Raw genomic sequence first — 15125 nt, forward strand, 5'->3', positions numbered from 1 at the left:
CTCGGTGTGTTAATTAGAGAATACCCAATAATAAACATGCAGATGGCGTTAATTGGGCCGAGCCATTGATACCTGGTTAAGTTTCATGGGTTAAGTTGCATTTTTCAGAAGTCAGTTTTCTCCTCCTGCAACCATCAGCTCACGAAGCTACTCTTAGCACATTTTATCTTTGCATGTTTCTGTCAAGTTCATTTTCAGTCCTTCCTCATACCTGCTTTCTCTGCCTTCCACTTTTCACATCCCGGGCCTGAGTCTGTCCCCCTGTAACTCCTTTGAGACGCTGCTCAGAACCTGCAAGCGCCTTCTACTTAAGCAGTTCTTCCTGTAGGTAGCCATAGCCCTGCTGATGCTTTGCCTGTGTGTATTCATAAATACAAAGATACACAGCCACATCCTCTGGAGTTTCAGCATCAGGACTAGTGCTTGCTGATGGCTACGAGCAGCATAGCGTGGGTATGGTGTGTGATCAGTAGCAGGTGCACACTGCTTCTGAAAACTTAGGGCAGAAGTGGAAAGTGGTTTGTTTTAAAAAAAATGCACAGTTCTGCATTTCTGCTCCCCTCACTGTTCAAGTCAAACCTGAATGCAGTAGTTAAAAATAAGTTTCAGAATCAAGAGAAGCGTGGAAGGTCCAAGACCCTCTGTATTATGCTGTTCTGGACCACAGAAGCCAGAGTTGAGTCCCTTGAGCTGGATTTTTCTCTTTGTCGTCTACGGGACTTTCCACAGAAATAGGAATGTGGAAAAGCTGTTTGCGCTGGTTATAAATCATTTTGCAATCAGTATGTAGCTTATTTAACTGAAACAGGCTGTCATTGGTTTGCGTATTTCTCTTTATCACCATCCTCAAGATGTTGATGCTTGGAACAGAAAGCACTTAAAAATGGGAAATCAGGAGTTGCGGAATTTGACAGAGATGCTAACAATCCCTTAATGTAAAGGAGTTGGTAAATCCAAAAAGGAAATTTTGGCATTTTGCTGTTTCTGTATCACAAATCAAACTAATGGCTGTAATTTATATTTTGGATGAAAAATTCTAATTCAGGAACACAAAAGGAAAACTTGAAACTAAGCACGGAAAATTGCACTGTATTATGTCCTATTCAGGAGAAAGCACTTTTGGCTGTTTTATGTGGTGGCAAGAATTTAGATCGATTTATTATTCTAGAGTTTAAGGAAGGAAATCTTAAATGCTTCTGTATGTCACGTTCAGAAAGGTGAAGTCAGTCCTACACAGCTAGGGCATATTGTCCTGTCAGTGGTGATAGCTCACATGAACTGCACAGCTGGGTTTCCTTGAAAAATAATCTACCAAAATAATTGGAACGCCCTTTAACTGCCTGTGGAGCAGCTAGACCCAAGATGTTTCTGTACCAGAAAAAACACCTGAGGGAGTCTCAAGCGCAGCTTTAGTTGACACAGTCCTTACCCCCAAGAGTTGGGCATAAAATAACGAGGCTGGGGAAGGGCAGGCTGCTCGCTCCCTCCAGTCCTGCCCCGAGTCCCCTCCGAAAGGGCGCCGTGCCGCGGCACCCTTCCAGCGGCCGGCCTGCCTCCCTCCCTCCGACTCCCGCACCGACAAGGGACGGAACCCCGCACACCGCCTACGGCGGTCCCTCTAGCCTCCGCACCGGGGGCGTCTGCGGTGGCTGCGACGGCGGGGTTGGAGCCCGCGGGCGGCCGCCGGAGAGCCAGCAGTCCCACCCCGCTGGGGCCCGGCGGCCCAGCTCTAGGCGCCCGCCTCCTCGGGTCGCGCCGTCTCCACCGCGGGGGACCGGCCCCACTGCCAGAGGCAGCCACCTCCGAGCGCGCTCAATCCCCCATGTTCCTTTCCCCGCGGCCCGTGCCGAGGGACCCGAGGCGCCGCTGCCGCCGGACGCCCTCCCCGGGGAAGGAAATGGCGCCCAGGTCCCTCACTCCCTCGCTGACGCACAAGCGCCTCACGCTCGGCGGTACAAAATGGCGGCGGCGGCGGCCCCGAACCCAGCATAACCGAGACGCCATGAAGCCGCGGGGCGGGGCCCCGGGCGCCTAGCCAATGGGCACCGGCGCCCGGCCTGGAGGCGGCCAATAGCAAGCGGAGGCGATGACGCGCGGTGCGGCGTGCCCAATAGCAGAGGAGGTAGCGCGGGGCGCGAGGCCCGCCCGCGCGGCTCGGGGCGGTGCTGAGGCGGGCGGGCGCTGAGGCGGCCGTTTCCTGTCCTGGTGCATGGTGGTCGGACGGAGGAATTGTTGGAAAATTTCTCGGCGAGGTTAGTATATAAATGTGTTTTTACCCAGTGTGCCTTATTCTAACCACCGCCATCTCCGGCTGGGGCCGCCGCGCCGGGCCGCCGAACCGGGCCTCGCCCTCCGCCCCGCGTGCAGAGAGGCGGCACGGGGCAGCGAGCGGGGGCAGCCGGGCAGCGCCGGCACCGACCGACAGGAATAAAGCCGCGGCTCCGCCGCCCGCCCGCTCCGCTCGGCCCAGCCCCTCCCCCTCCCGCCGGGCCTGCCAGCGCCTGCCCGCCGGCATCTCACACCGCGGGGCGCGCCGGGCCGGGCACCGGCCGCGGCCCCGCCGCCCCCCGCCCCGGTTGGCCGCCCGCCCCCTCGCGGTCCGGGCGCGGGGGCGCCGGTTAGCCGCTGCGTCACGGGCGGGGGCTGCCGGCGGCGAGCACGCGTTCCCTGCTGTGGGTGGGGGGTGGGCGGCGGTGGCGGGCAGCGCTGGGGGCGGGGGGTGAACCTGGCGCTCTCCGTGCCCTGCTCCCGCCCCGGGGCGCCCGAGCTCGCTGCCGGTGCTGGCCGTGAACAAACCTGGGGGCCAGTTTAGTTCCTTTATATACATATATGTTTTGTAGTGGGATGTTTCCCATTTGGTGGAGGGGGAACTTGCAAGGCGGCATTACAGCAGTTGTCTCCGGAGCTCTCTCGCCCTAAGGCGCAGCTGGGTAGGCGCCCGGTTAGGAAGGAACGGCTCGCTCCTCTTGCACCGAGTTGTTTGTTCTTACCGTCGCAGTACGGTAGCGCCGGGAGCGCGGCCGTTGCCGTGATAGTGCCAGCGCAGGAGGGGAGCCTTGCGCGGAGCTTGTGAAATCGGCTGAATAAATAGCTCCTCGCTTTCAACTCGCCGAAGTTCCGTGCAGGGTCATCTCAGGCGTTTTGTATCCTGTTCTCTCTTGTCATTTCCTCCAGCTTGGCTTGTCTAGAAGTTCTAACAGAGCAGGGTAGCAGGAAGCTGCTCCTCTCAAAATTACCTGCAATAACGCAAAGATGTTATTTTCTGATAAGGTCTTATTTGGGGTGCTGGTTCGTCAAGGGAAAATCGCATGACTTGCATGCAAGTGAAATTTTCTGTTACAGCAAGCCTAAAGAGTTTGTTTTGAATTAGCAAAGAATTACATTTGAGATTATGCATGGAGCAATACCAGTATTTTAAGGAATGTTATTCCTGTTTTCATCGGTACAGAATCATCACCCTTACAGTCTTTAACAGAAAACATTTTCTTATCATAGTGTTATCAAGAGTCTGACTTCAGGTGTTGTAAATCTGTTATGCCATAGAGGAGTATATACCAGATATTTCTGTCATGACTTCAAGGTGATGGTACCTGAAGGGATGGGGGGGGAAGTTTGTCTTGAACTACTAGGTTTTGAAGTATCTGTGTAGTGTATCTTAGCTTCCTGTGTACTTGCCACACCGCTTTAGAATGGTAGAGTAGAAGATTACTTTGTTTTCGTGGCTTGTTTCTTTGTATTTCATGCAGTAAAGCATTGGAGCTTTCAAGCTGTCTGATTGTCAGAAGCAGTTCATCTGAATCAATGCAGGAAATGAAAATCAGGAACACGTAGTCAAATAATATATTATTGCTTTGGTAATAGATTTAAGTTTAAATGAGATAGGAAAATAAATATTTTAAACAGTTCTGAGAAATGTACTTCACATTGATTGCATAATTTACATAAACTACTCATTATTGCAATAATGTTTCATTTCTAGTATCCTATTTGAGGAAGAGGTTTCTTGCCTTTATAATGAAGGCTCTAATAAAGCAAATGCTTAAATGAGTGTAAAGTTTCTGTAGCTAGAAAAGTCACATGGGCTTCACTCTGTCTCCGTGCCTCTGTAGCATTTGCTGCTTAAACATCAAAATGGTTTTGTCATGAGCTGGCAGTCTCTTTTCTCGGAGGAAACGGGCGCAATGATAATCAAGTGATGAATATTCCCTGGTAATAGGTGCCAAAACTGGGCTGTAAATTTGATTTTTGTCTCCAGAATATCTCAAATTGTGTAGTGCTTTGGCTCAGCTGAGTGCTGCTGGCCCACGTTTTGCTGTCCTGTTCGATCTGGGAGAAGAGAATTGGTAGGAGTTTGAACAGTGAACAGAGTCTAAGCTGTGGGCTGCCTTCTCGCCTCCAGCTCTGTTTGATGTGCAGAGGGTTTCTTAGTTTAAGTTTGGTGGTGGCAATGATCCATCCCTGGGCATCTTTTCTGGGCCTTCCTTACTAAAACATTGTATCTATGTATTTGTCCAGGCTTATGTAGCAACTTTAATAAAATTGTATGGATTTGTTTCAAAATAAAGCCAAAAAGGAGTAGTTTTTGATTGGGCTGTTTCTCTTTCTGTGTAATTTGGCTTCATTTAGAGTGGGGGATGTTGATCTTTCCATGCTGTTACATTTGAGTCTTGGTCTTTAAGAGTTTTGGGCTAGAGCATGCTCAGCATAGATGGAGTCATTGAGAAACACTGTTATTAAATTGAGGAGTCTTTAGTTGGTATGTGTGATACTAGTGCTCAGCTGAAGCTGGATGAGCTTCCACACACAAAGAGAATTCCTGATAATCAGGGCAATTCTTCCAGTTTCAGGTGTTGTAATGGACAGAATGTAAATACTCCCAGGGAGAAGTAACTCATCTCCATGCTCTTGTAGCCTGATGCCTTAACTAGTCTCTTCCTGTCTTTTTGACTTGTACCTTCTTGATCATCCCCAGGGTTTCTGCTTCCTGCACTATCTTTTGTAACTCTTGCTGCTTCTGACACTTACATGTACATAGAATAGCACCCTAAGCCAACCTTGACCTTTTTGTACCACTGTCTTTTTCCTGTATTCTCACTTCTCTTGCACATTTCTACAATGCAACAACATGCTTTCTGCATTAATAGGTGGGCAGTTTGATTTATATGTATTTTTCCCTCACATTCCCCCACCATGTTGGAGGCACCTGTGTCCTGGTTTAGCCCCAGCTGGCAGCTGAGCATCATGTGGCTGCTCGCTCACCAGGTGGGATGGGGAGGAGAAATAGAAGAAAAAGGTAAAATTCATTGGTTGGGATATGGACAGTTTACTAAAAAAGCAGAGGAGAGGAAAATAACAATGCTAATAAAAGAATATGCAGAGTGAGTGATACACAATACAGTTTTCTCATCCCAGGAGCCCAGTGCCCAGCCCCGCCCTAAGCAGTGATCCTTCCTCCCCACCCAGCCCCCTTTACATACTGATTATGACATTATATGGTCTAGAATATCTGTGTTTAATTTGGGTCAGTTATCCTCCCATGTCCACTCCCAGGTTCTTATGAAAATTATCTCTGTCTCAGCCAAAAACAAGGCAAAGAGACCATCAGTTGGTAGCCTAGTCCTGTGCCTTGTGCCATGGAAGATTGAAGGAAGGTTTCTGCTTAGTTTATGGATTGTGATCCTACCAGATGGATCCTCTCTTCTGGACTCTAAGAATGTAGCTTGGAAATGTGAGTTCCTGTAAATAGAGGTGTGTGTGAGGTATTGTTTTGAGAATGGAGTGAGGAAACCGAGGGAGGTGCCTGTCCATGGACACCACATTTCTGGGGAAGGAAGGTTTATGAACCATTATGGCACAATGGAGATTATGGGGTTCTGCCTGCACCTCAAGTCTGTAATTTGATCTGCTCTTGGTTGGATTTACTTAAGGGAATATGGCTTTGGTCCTCTCACTCTGCTTTGCATACCAGGAATTGTTGATTGGTTACTCAAAAAAGGAATCGGACTAAATTAGTGGACACTTTCGGTGACTTAATCTGCTCATATTTTCTGGGTTACATTGGTTTAAATTGTATAGTGGAGTTGTACTTTGCTCCACCAAGATAACACTTGTTAAATAAATGTCCCAAGTTTTGAAGGGAACTTACGGGCCTGATGTACTAAGATACTAAAAGTTGCCATCAAAGTTACAACTACTTAGTTCTTCCCTGTATTTATTATCTGCTGAATGTCTTCCTCTATGTATTTCTTGAGGGGAAAATTGTGTTCCTACTTTTAATGCTCTTTGACTTTGTTTCTGATGACAGAGTTACCTAGAATTGGAAGTTGGGTCTGTATTTACAAGCAACTTGGTGTTACCTGTATCTTAGGTATATCAGAGTCACAGAAAAGTCTGGGCTGAAAGGGACCTTAAGGATCACCTGGTTCCCACTCCCCTGTCATGGGCAGGGACACCCTTCTCCACACCAGGTTGCCCAAAGCCCCATCCAACCTGGTCTTGAACACTGCCAGGCAGGAGGCAGCCACAGCTTCTGTGGGCAGCCTGTTCCTGTGTCTCACCAGCCTCAGAGTGAAGAATTTCTTTCTAATATCTAATCTCAATCTACCCTCCTTCAGTTTAAGGCCATTGCCCCTGATCTTCTCACTCCATGCCCTTGTAAACAGCCCCTTTCCACCCTTTTTGTGGGCCCCTTTTGGTCCTGGCGGGCTGCTGTAAGGTCTCCCTGGAGCTTCTGAAGAGGCCAAACCCTTTCAAGCCTGTCCTCATAGGAGAGGTGCTCCAGCCCTCTGATCATCTTTGTGGCCTCCTCTGGATCTGCTCCAACAGCTTTGTGTCTTTCTTGTACCAGGACCTTAGATCTGGACACCGTACTCGAGGTGGGGTCTCACATGGGGGAGCAGAGGGGGAGAATGACCTCCCCTGACCTGCTGGCCACATGTTTTGCTGCAGCCCAGGATACATTTGGCTTTCTGGGCTGCAAGTGCGCATTGTATACGTATGCATACTCAGCTAATGTGGTATTGTACTGTGTTTCTTAGAGTATATTTAGATGTTCTGCTTTTCGTTTTGCACTTGTAATCTGGGTTTGTTGTTGTTTTTTCTTTAAATTCAGGGTCAAGGCTGGTGATTCAGTAGGCTGTGCGATTAGTTCCTGAAACACAGGCATAGACTAAAACACTGCTGTTAACTGCCATGGGTAATACAGATATATCTGTAATGTAGTTGTCAGATTACTAATTAACTCATAACCACGAAAAACAACCCACTCAAAATTTCCTGTTTTGGCAGTTTCAGTGGATTTGCAGGATTTGAAAGGACACAGCCTGGATTAATTATTTTGGTGATGTAAATTAGACACTTGCTTGACAAGAGAGTTAGAAGGCTGACACAAAGGTAAAATGTTGCCAGAAATAGTTGGTCTGGGTTTCTTTCAGATTTTTTACCTTTTAAAGGTTCACTTATTTACCAAATACTGTTTAATACAGTCACTGATACAAATGGAGGTTTTATGATTTAAGTATTAAGTAGCCTTCTGAAGAGCTTCAGAAGTTAACTGTAACATTTTTTTTTACTGCAGATAAGCATTACTGCTAATTTCTGGGAGTGATTTGAATGCAATTCTGACATAAATCATCTGTATGCCTTCTTTAAATGGGCAGTATTTTGTGAATATATGCTTGATGGTAAAAAAACTAATCCCCAAAAGCCTGCATTTTTAAAAACGCTGTTTGTTGGGTTAGTCTGTTAAATTATAAGGCAACTGTAACTTCCAGGAGGAAATCCATGTGCAATTAAATCTAGTGCTTTGTCTCGCTACTGTGTGTGATGAAAAATGATTTAAAAGTTGTTTGGGGGTTTTTCCCCAGTTTGTTAATCATGTTCTAAGTTTTTTTTCAAGTATAAGACATAAAATCAGATGACCTCCCATACATTCAGCTTTCTTCTGATCTCAGGCCCAACATTCAATTTCTGATTGTGCACCGTGTATATATTTATCCTTACTTTTTTTACTATTAAAAATAATACATTACCATTCAGTCTGCAACAGAGGAATGCTGCAGTTTGGCTTGATTTTTTTCAAGGACCTATGCATTAGTATTGATAATGCAAGTTTGGCCAGGAAAGAAGGAAGGTGTGTTAACTTTGAGCAAAGAGGACCACCTGAGTTGAGAGAAGCTTGCTGGCTTGTTTTAGTAGGTGAGCTTACACTGTTCCGTGTCAGTTGGTCTGCAACCCATTCCATGCACACTCACAAGTATTCCAAATGATGCATAGGTGTTTACAGTTATACCTGAATTTGATGGTTTGGTGCAGGTTATGTGGCCCCTTCTTGTGCTAAATCTAGACAGCAATGTACTAAGAAAAACTGACTCGCGTTCATCGCTGACCGGTGCATTCGTATACTTTGTACTTTAATAAAACTTTCAGAATCCTGCTGGTGTTGCCCAAGGTAAATGCTCTCATTGAACTAAGCATTTGCTGGTGAGGTGCTTGTCCTAGAGCTGCGGTATGAGTTTAATTAGCTTTCTGTTTGCACTGTTCACAGTGCAGATACCGATGGAACTACTCTCACCTTCATTGAGTAACAAGTAATTTCTTCTTTAATATGTTCAAGAAACTTGTGAAGTTAGCCGTCATATTTGGGATCAACTTGATTATTCTTCACGTATGTAGGACTTATTGGTGGGTGGCTTTCTGGTCTGCCTGTGTTTTTTTGAAAGTGACATACAGCTGAAAAGCCTTAGCACTCCCATGGTGTGAAATTGCACACACATGCATAATCTCGTAATACTAGTTACAGCAGGAATTTGTTTCTTTATTTCCACTGGTTAATCCAGTTACTGCTTTTATAAAATGCAAGAGTTGATCTCTGACAATACTTGTAACATTCCATAGATGTGATTCACAATGTACACTGAGTGTATGGTGCTGTCTTCAGGGGGAAAAAGCCTGCTGGAAGGTAATTAGGTGAGGCTAAATGTGGTTCTCACTGCTCACACTGAAGTCATCAGAGTTGTGTCTGGTTATGGAGGCAATAAATTTGGTCTTGCATTTATATGTTACTTCTGAAGAGGCATCAATGTCTCCGGCCGTGAGTTGGTCTTGAACTGCATTGTAATCAGGATGTGGCTCTGGTGGAACTGAAGGTTGGAATACTGGAAAAAGAATTAAAAGGAGCCTTGAGTTTGACTGCAGACCTCTGCTTGGGGCAGGATGAGTTCCCTGCAAGTTAGCTCTGCTGCCACTCAGAGTGTATACATCATGCTTATGTAGTTGACAGTGCTGTCAGTCTTGATTAGGTTATTCTGCAGGCTGCTGGGGTGAGAACCCACAGTTCATAATCTGCAGCACTTGCATCTAGAAAATACTTGTGTAATTTGCTATTAAATTGCGTACCTTACCCCTCTATCTGAATGTAAGTATTGTTACCAGATTCTTTAGTAGAGGGGTTTGTTCCATGTTTCAGCCCTGTTTCCATTTTACATGGTGGGTGATTAATGTGGTAAAAATTGCTGTTTAATTATGTTTTGCTTGAATTTACCAGAGACTGGGAAAAATACAGTAAAAAAAGATTGCAGGTGAAAATACACAGAAATGTAGAAATCCCTATAATTATGTAGCTTGTTAGGTTTATTCACTAGATGTCAATCTCACCAATTATAGCAGGAAATAAATGTTTCGGTGCAGTGGTAGAACACTGAAAAAGGTAAGGGCTGTTGATGAACAAAGAAATCCATGTCTCATACATTGAAGTATAGAGCATCCATAGGATCTAGGTTTCATTTCTGACCCTGCTACAAATTTCTAGGGTAACAATGGAAAATTTTATCATATGCATACATATGGGAACAAAATAGAGATTTTAGAGAGAACCTTAGTTTCTCTACGTTTTAATTTCTATGCTTACAGCTGTCAAATCATAGTCATAGAAAGGTTTAGGTTGAAAGGGATCACCTGTTTTCCAATCCCCTGTTCAATGCAAGAATTTCCTAAAATTCCTTAATGAAAGCTTCAGTATTGTGGGGTTATGTCTCATTTGCCATATTACTTTTCTGGATTGTTTTTTATTTGTTGTTTTTATAAATGTAATAAAATTGTGACTGATTTGTACATTATTTTGAAGTATATTAAAAATAAGTGATGCTTCTTTTTGAATTAAATAAATTGATATGATTTTAAACTTCTCAGTGCTGTCTGTGCAAGGAGAGCGAACAATCACAAGACTGATGAATGTCTGGAGTAGCTTTTTTCATCTTTCCTTCTAAGTTCGTTCTTCATGTGTACTCTAGATTGCATTTTAGAACTGCAAGTTTTCTTCCATGACTGCTGTTTCAAACTTTATTCCATTTCCTGTTAATCATCCTCTAAGCTTTTTTTTTTTTTAATCTAAGGAGTTTCTGCAACTGTCAGTGCAGGGTTTTTCCTTTGTCAAGCAATATTGTGGTATACTCATTCTTTAAATGGCAAATTCCTGCTATTTTCCAGCTGCTGTTTGCCACATTTTCCACTACATGCAGTCCACTCAGTTGCCAGAGTTCCTGAGTGCCCCAAACCCACTTTTTGCTCCGTGGCCACATGCCCTCTACCAGCTCTTGCTTTGCTTTTCAGCTGCCTAAATCCCACCTGCTGTTTCTTGGTTGGTTGATTCCTATCTTGCAGCAGAGACTCCTGCTCCCAGTTGCTAGATTAAGTTTCTATAAAGACTTCTCCTTTAACATTGCATTTTTTTCTCCAAAACAAGCAGCAGCACCCAAAAAGATTACATTTGTTTGAGTGTTAATGGAGGGAAGAATACAGGAGGTGCTCTGTAGACAGGCAACTTGATGAAGTCTTCATGAAAAAGCCTTTATTTTTAACCAACCTCTCCCCCACGCCCTTGCATACCTCTGTTTTCTGAGTGTTGAGAATTTAAAGCATACTTGAGTTTGCAGTGTTTTCTGTTCAGAGGATTTGGGGTTGGTGGTTTGTTTTTGTTTAAATAAAATGCACCTGTGTACCCTGCTGGATATGATGTGGAATCTATCAGTGTTAAACTGGGTGTTGCATTGCTGATGCTGCTTTTGTTAGCACTGTGCATGGCTAACTCACTGCTTTTGCTTTGTAACTAACAGTATGAGACTTGTTTCAGCATCACTTCTTGACTGGCTTTTGCTTCCTTCTTTCAGACACTGATTTCAGTTCAAAGATTTTTTCAGTCTAAGCATTTTCTGTCTGTGGCTGATTTTTAAATTCTTTTTTTTTGTGGGAAGTATTTTAACCATCTTAAAGAACAGTACGTTTTTTCTCTGTGTGGATACCATGGGAGTATTTTGGTGACTAATCATTTCAGGAATGCAGTATGCATTATTGTCCTTGTGAAAGTATTCCCAAATATCATTAACGTGCCCTTGAAAATTGCAACTTGCATGTGATCTGTGAAGATTAGCTAGAGTTCACGAAGTCAAGTCTCAAGATGTCACTTCAGTGAGTACCTCATGACTAAGCCTGTACTTGTGTCTCTTCTGTAGGACAGCTCTTGACATTAAGCAGAATACACGTGCATCGATCTTGTTGAACAGCCATGAAGGCCCCACGCCAGGGTTCATGTATTTTCTTAAAAATTACTGCTTTCAGCTGCTTTTTAAGTAAGGAGTGCAATATTTGTAGTGAATAAATGAAATCTTTCTCTCCCAGGTTCTTGCTGAAAAAATTCCTGGTAGGTTTAAAGAAAAAGCTTAGTGATACAAATGTGCAGAAATAAAAGCAATGAGATGGGTTAGGGGAAGAAAAGAAGCTGGTGAGATTTGGACTGGAAGAAGGATGAAGACAAATTTGCTGGAAACTGAGGACAAAGCAGCCTATAATCCAGTTAGAAACAGAGGGAGTTGAGTGACTGAAGCCTGAGGTAAGGGAAGAAACTTGAGTATGATGAAAACAGACTGGCTTCAAACAAAATCAAGACAAATACTAGAAATATTATAGGACACTAGATTTGCAACATGGATAATGTACCAACAGTATGGTGATACTGTTTTAAATGTATGCAATATCAGAATGAGTAGATATCATAGTTGAATTTGGAAGGGACATCATAGGTTATCTAGGCTAGCCCTGATCAAGGCTGGTCTGATTAGACCAAGTATCCCAGGACTGTGTCAAGTTGGGCCTTGAACACCTGGAAGAATGGGAAGTCCATAATATTTCTTGGTGATCTGTTCCTGTGTTCAATCACTCTTAGAGATTTAAAAAAAACACTGTAAGAACAGTGTCTCTGTGATAGCCTGACCCATTTCTCACCATCATAGCCAAATTTACCTCTTCTTTAGTTCTTTCCCCATCTTCTTCCTCAGAGCTTGTAGGCTTGTCTGGTTAGCCTGTCTTCTTTACTGGGGAAGAAGAAGAGAGGCTGAAAGTTAATAGCATGTCCAGTTTTGGCTGAGGATACTTATCTCTGCACAGCTGAGTAACCAAGCAAAACTTTCACTCACCAAAGAGTGAAGGAAAGCTGGGGGTCTGCTGTTCGGGAGCATTCCAGTGCTACAACCTCCATTACAGGGGATGTACTTCTACCATGGGTCTGAACATGAGCTGCCTTGAGACAAAGGGGCAGGAAGGTAGACGAGGGTGTGATGGACATGGGAGTGTTTTAGATTATTTTGACAAGAAGGTTGGGATTATATTTGGGAAGGGAATGTGCTGGATATTTAGTGGTATGATAGAACTGACTAAAGAAGGAAACCGTTACTTCAAGAAGAAGGGAGGGAGCTGCGGATAAGCTAGAGGAAGCACAGAGGATTGGGAAGAGGATATATTGAAAGGGATAATTTTAAGGGAGTTGGAAGTGGGAGAAAACAGCAACATAGTCTCTGTAAATTGCAGAGCATGTTCATCCAGATGATCTGGAATAGAGGAAATTAGTGAATCTTCTGCTGTGTGCAGCAGTTTACCCTAGTTTTTTTTTTCTGTGTGTGATAACTATTTATTAGTCATACTACAATAACTAATGCTGTAAAATAATTTAAACAAATACTTTTGGTCCTTTGGCCCTTGAATTTATCTAGTGTTAGATTTCTTTTTCTTCCAAAATAGCCTTTGATCTTTTAAGCAGATGTTTCTGTTCTGACTCAGGACATACAGTTGTCTGTGCTGACTGCTCACTCTCTACTATCCCAAGGTTATGAGAAGAGGCATAATCTCTGGAAGAAGGCTGTTATTTTATTTTAAAGGAAGATAGTCTATTAAAGATGCTGTGGGCTTCTTAAAAATATACTTTCTCTAGGAGATGGAATGCTATAAAGTAGACCTGAGCTGAAACACCTTTGAGATGCAGTCCTGCTGAAATTGTTTCGGGATATAGTTCTAGTCAAAACCAGTGGTTGTGTAGCCTTTCTTCTCTGAAGTGTGAAATGGTCCAGTTTTGCAGCCTACTTCCATGAGGTGTCCTGAAGGCTGGGTGAATGGAAAACATTGGCAGTACAGAACACTGTTAGCAGTTAAAAGACAGACAACTTCTGTGCACCACTGCATCTAATACCATAATTACCTGATTTAACTAGCTACAGCACCTCCAGAGAAGCAGTCTTTGCAGACTGGTCTGGAATAAAAGTTTTTTAACTGCATCAGTTTTCTGATCTAATTTGCTACACAGTACATGAACACTGAGGGTTGGGCAACAAACACCCCAGTGTTTAATATCATCCCGTGGCTGCAGTATGTTGTCCCATTTTTGGTTTATAAGCAAAGTGCTTTGTAAGTAAGCAACTTTCCTGCATCTGTTTTCAGTATCAAACTGTATTTAGTCCATTAAGTGGGCTCTTAACAGTTAGCCAAACTGTCAATAATATTCTTACACATGCCAAGGTGGTTTAGACTCCAGGCCCCACTGCAGGAGGTACTGTGGGTACCTGGTATAACATTGCATTAAAAGCTAGTGGAGCCTGGACTGTAGCAACACATTGCTCTGTGCAGAGCACTCAGGTTAAAACACTTGGGACAGCAAAAGGAGCAGAGCTGCAGCAGCTGTGTGGGGGTCAGCTTTTTCTCTGCTGAGACTCTGAAACTTGTGTAGCTGCCTGCCTCTCTAGGAAACACAGAGCCTGGTTCAAAGTCACTTGGATGTATTTGGAAAATATTACTCTGGTATAACTTTCAACTACTAAATTAGTGTACCAAAACTTTTAAATACTGCAGGGCATGCTGCAGTACCAAAATAGTCTCTTTTTGCTTTTATTGTTCCTTAGTAAGCACAAGTTTCTCAGTGGTCTTACAGACCATTGATGAGTTGCCCGTTCAAGGACAGATTTCTGGATTGTAGAGGTAAAAATAGTTTATTTAGAAATGTAATCATAAGTAAATTAACATAGATTATTCAGCTTTGAATTATAAAACAGCAGGCCATAGAACTATGATTAAAAGCTTTGATTATTTACCTGTAACCTTTTTGTAAGATTATGCTGTTTCTTGGAAGAAACACTCTTCACTATCAAGAGATTGAGGTGGGGAAAAAGTTGCCCTAATGCTGTGTGGCCTAGATTGCAATTCCATGTGGGGTTTTCTTTTTTTCCTCCTTTCATTTACATCTAAGTCTGTTACATTAACTACAGGGCTTGCCAAACTCTCAGTGACTCTTGGTTGGTTGGTTTCTGTTTGGTGGTTTTTTCCTGTGGTGAAAGCCAACATCTGAGTTAGTAGAATGAAATGTTATATATTTCCTTTACAGTTTCTTAATCTGGTAATACTGAAAATTAATAATAGCCTTTCAGATTTAGTAGACTTCTAAATTTCCCATATTGAAACATGCCTGGGTAAAAAGTTAATATCCAAAAGGATGGCTGTATCAGGTTCTAAGAGATACATGCAGAGTTGTGACTGTTGCTCAACTAATCACTGTCCTCTTGCCTTATTAATGTATTTTATCATGAGAGACTATTATTTTCGAGGAGGGATTTTTTTTTTTATAGGAAGTTTAGAGAAATAGTTGGACCATTCAGTCAGACTTACTAATAAAGCGTGTATTTCACAGTATATGATAGATGCTAAAGCTGTAACAGGCACCAGAAAGATGTTTAATTATATAGCTAAAGCCCTGCTGTTGTCATGGGTGACTGTGAATTGTCAGATTTATTTTAATTCTGGGGACAAAAACA

This window comes from Gallinula chloropus (genome assembly GCF_964237585.1).
Source record: "Gallinula chloropus genome assembly, chromosome: 4".
In the NCBI taxonomy this organism is placed as follows: Eukaryota; Metazoa; Chordata; class Aves; order Gruiformes; family Rallidae; genus Gallinula; species Gallinula chloropus.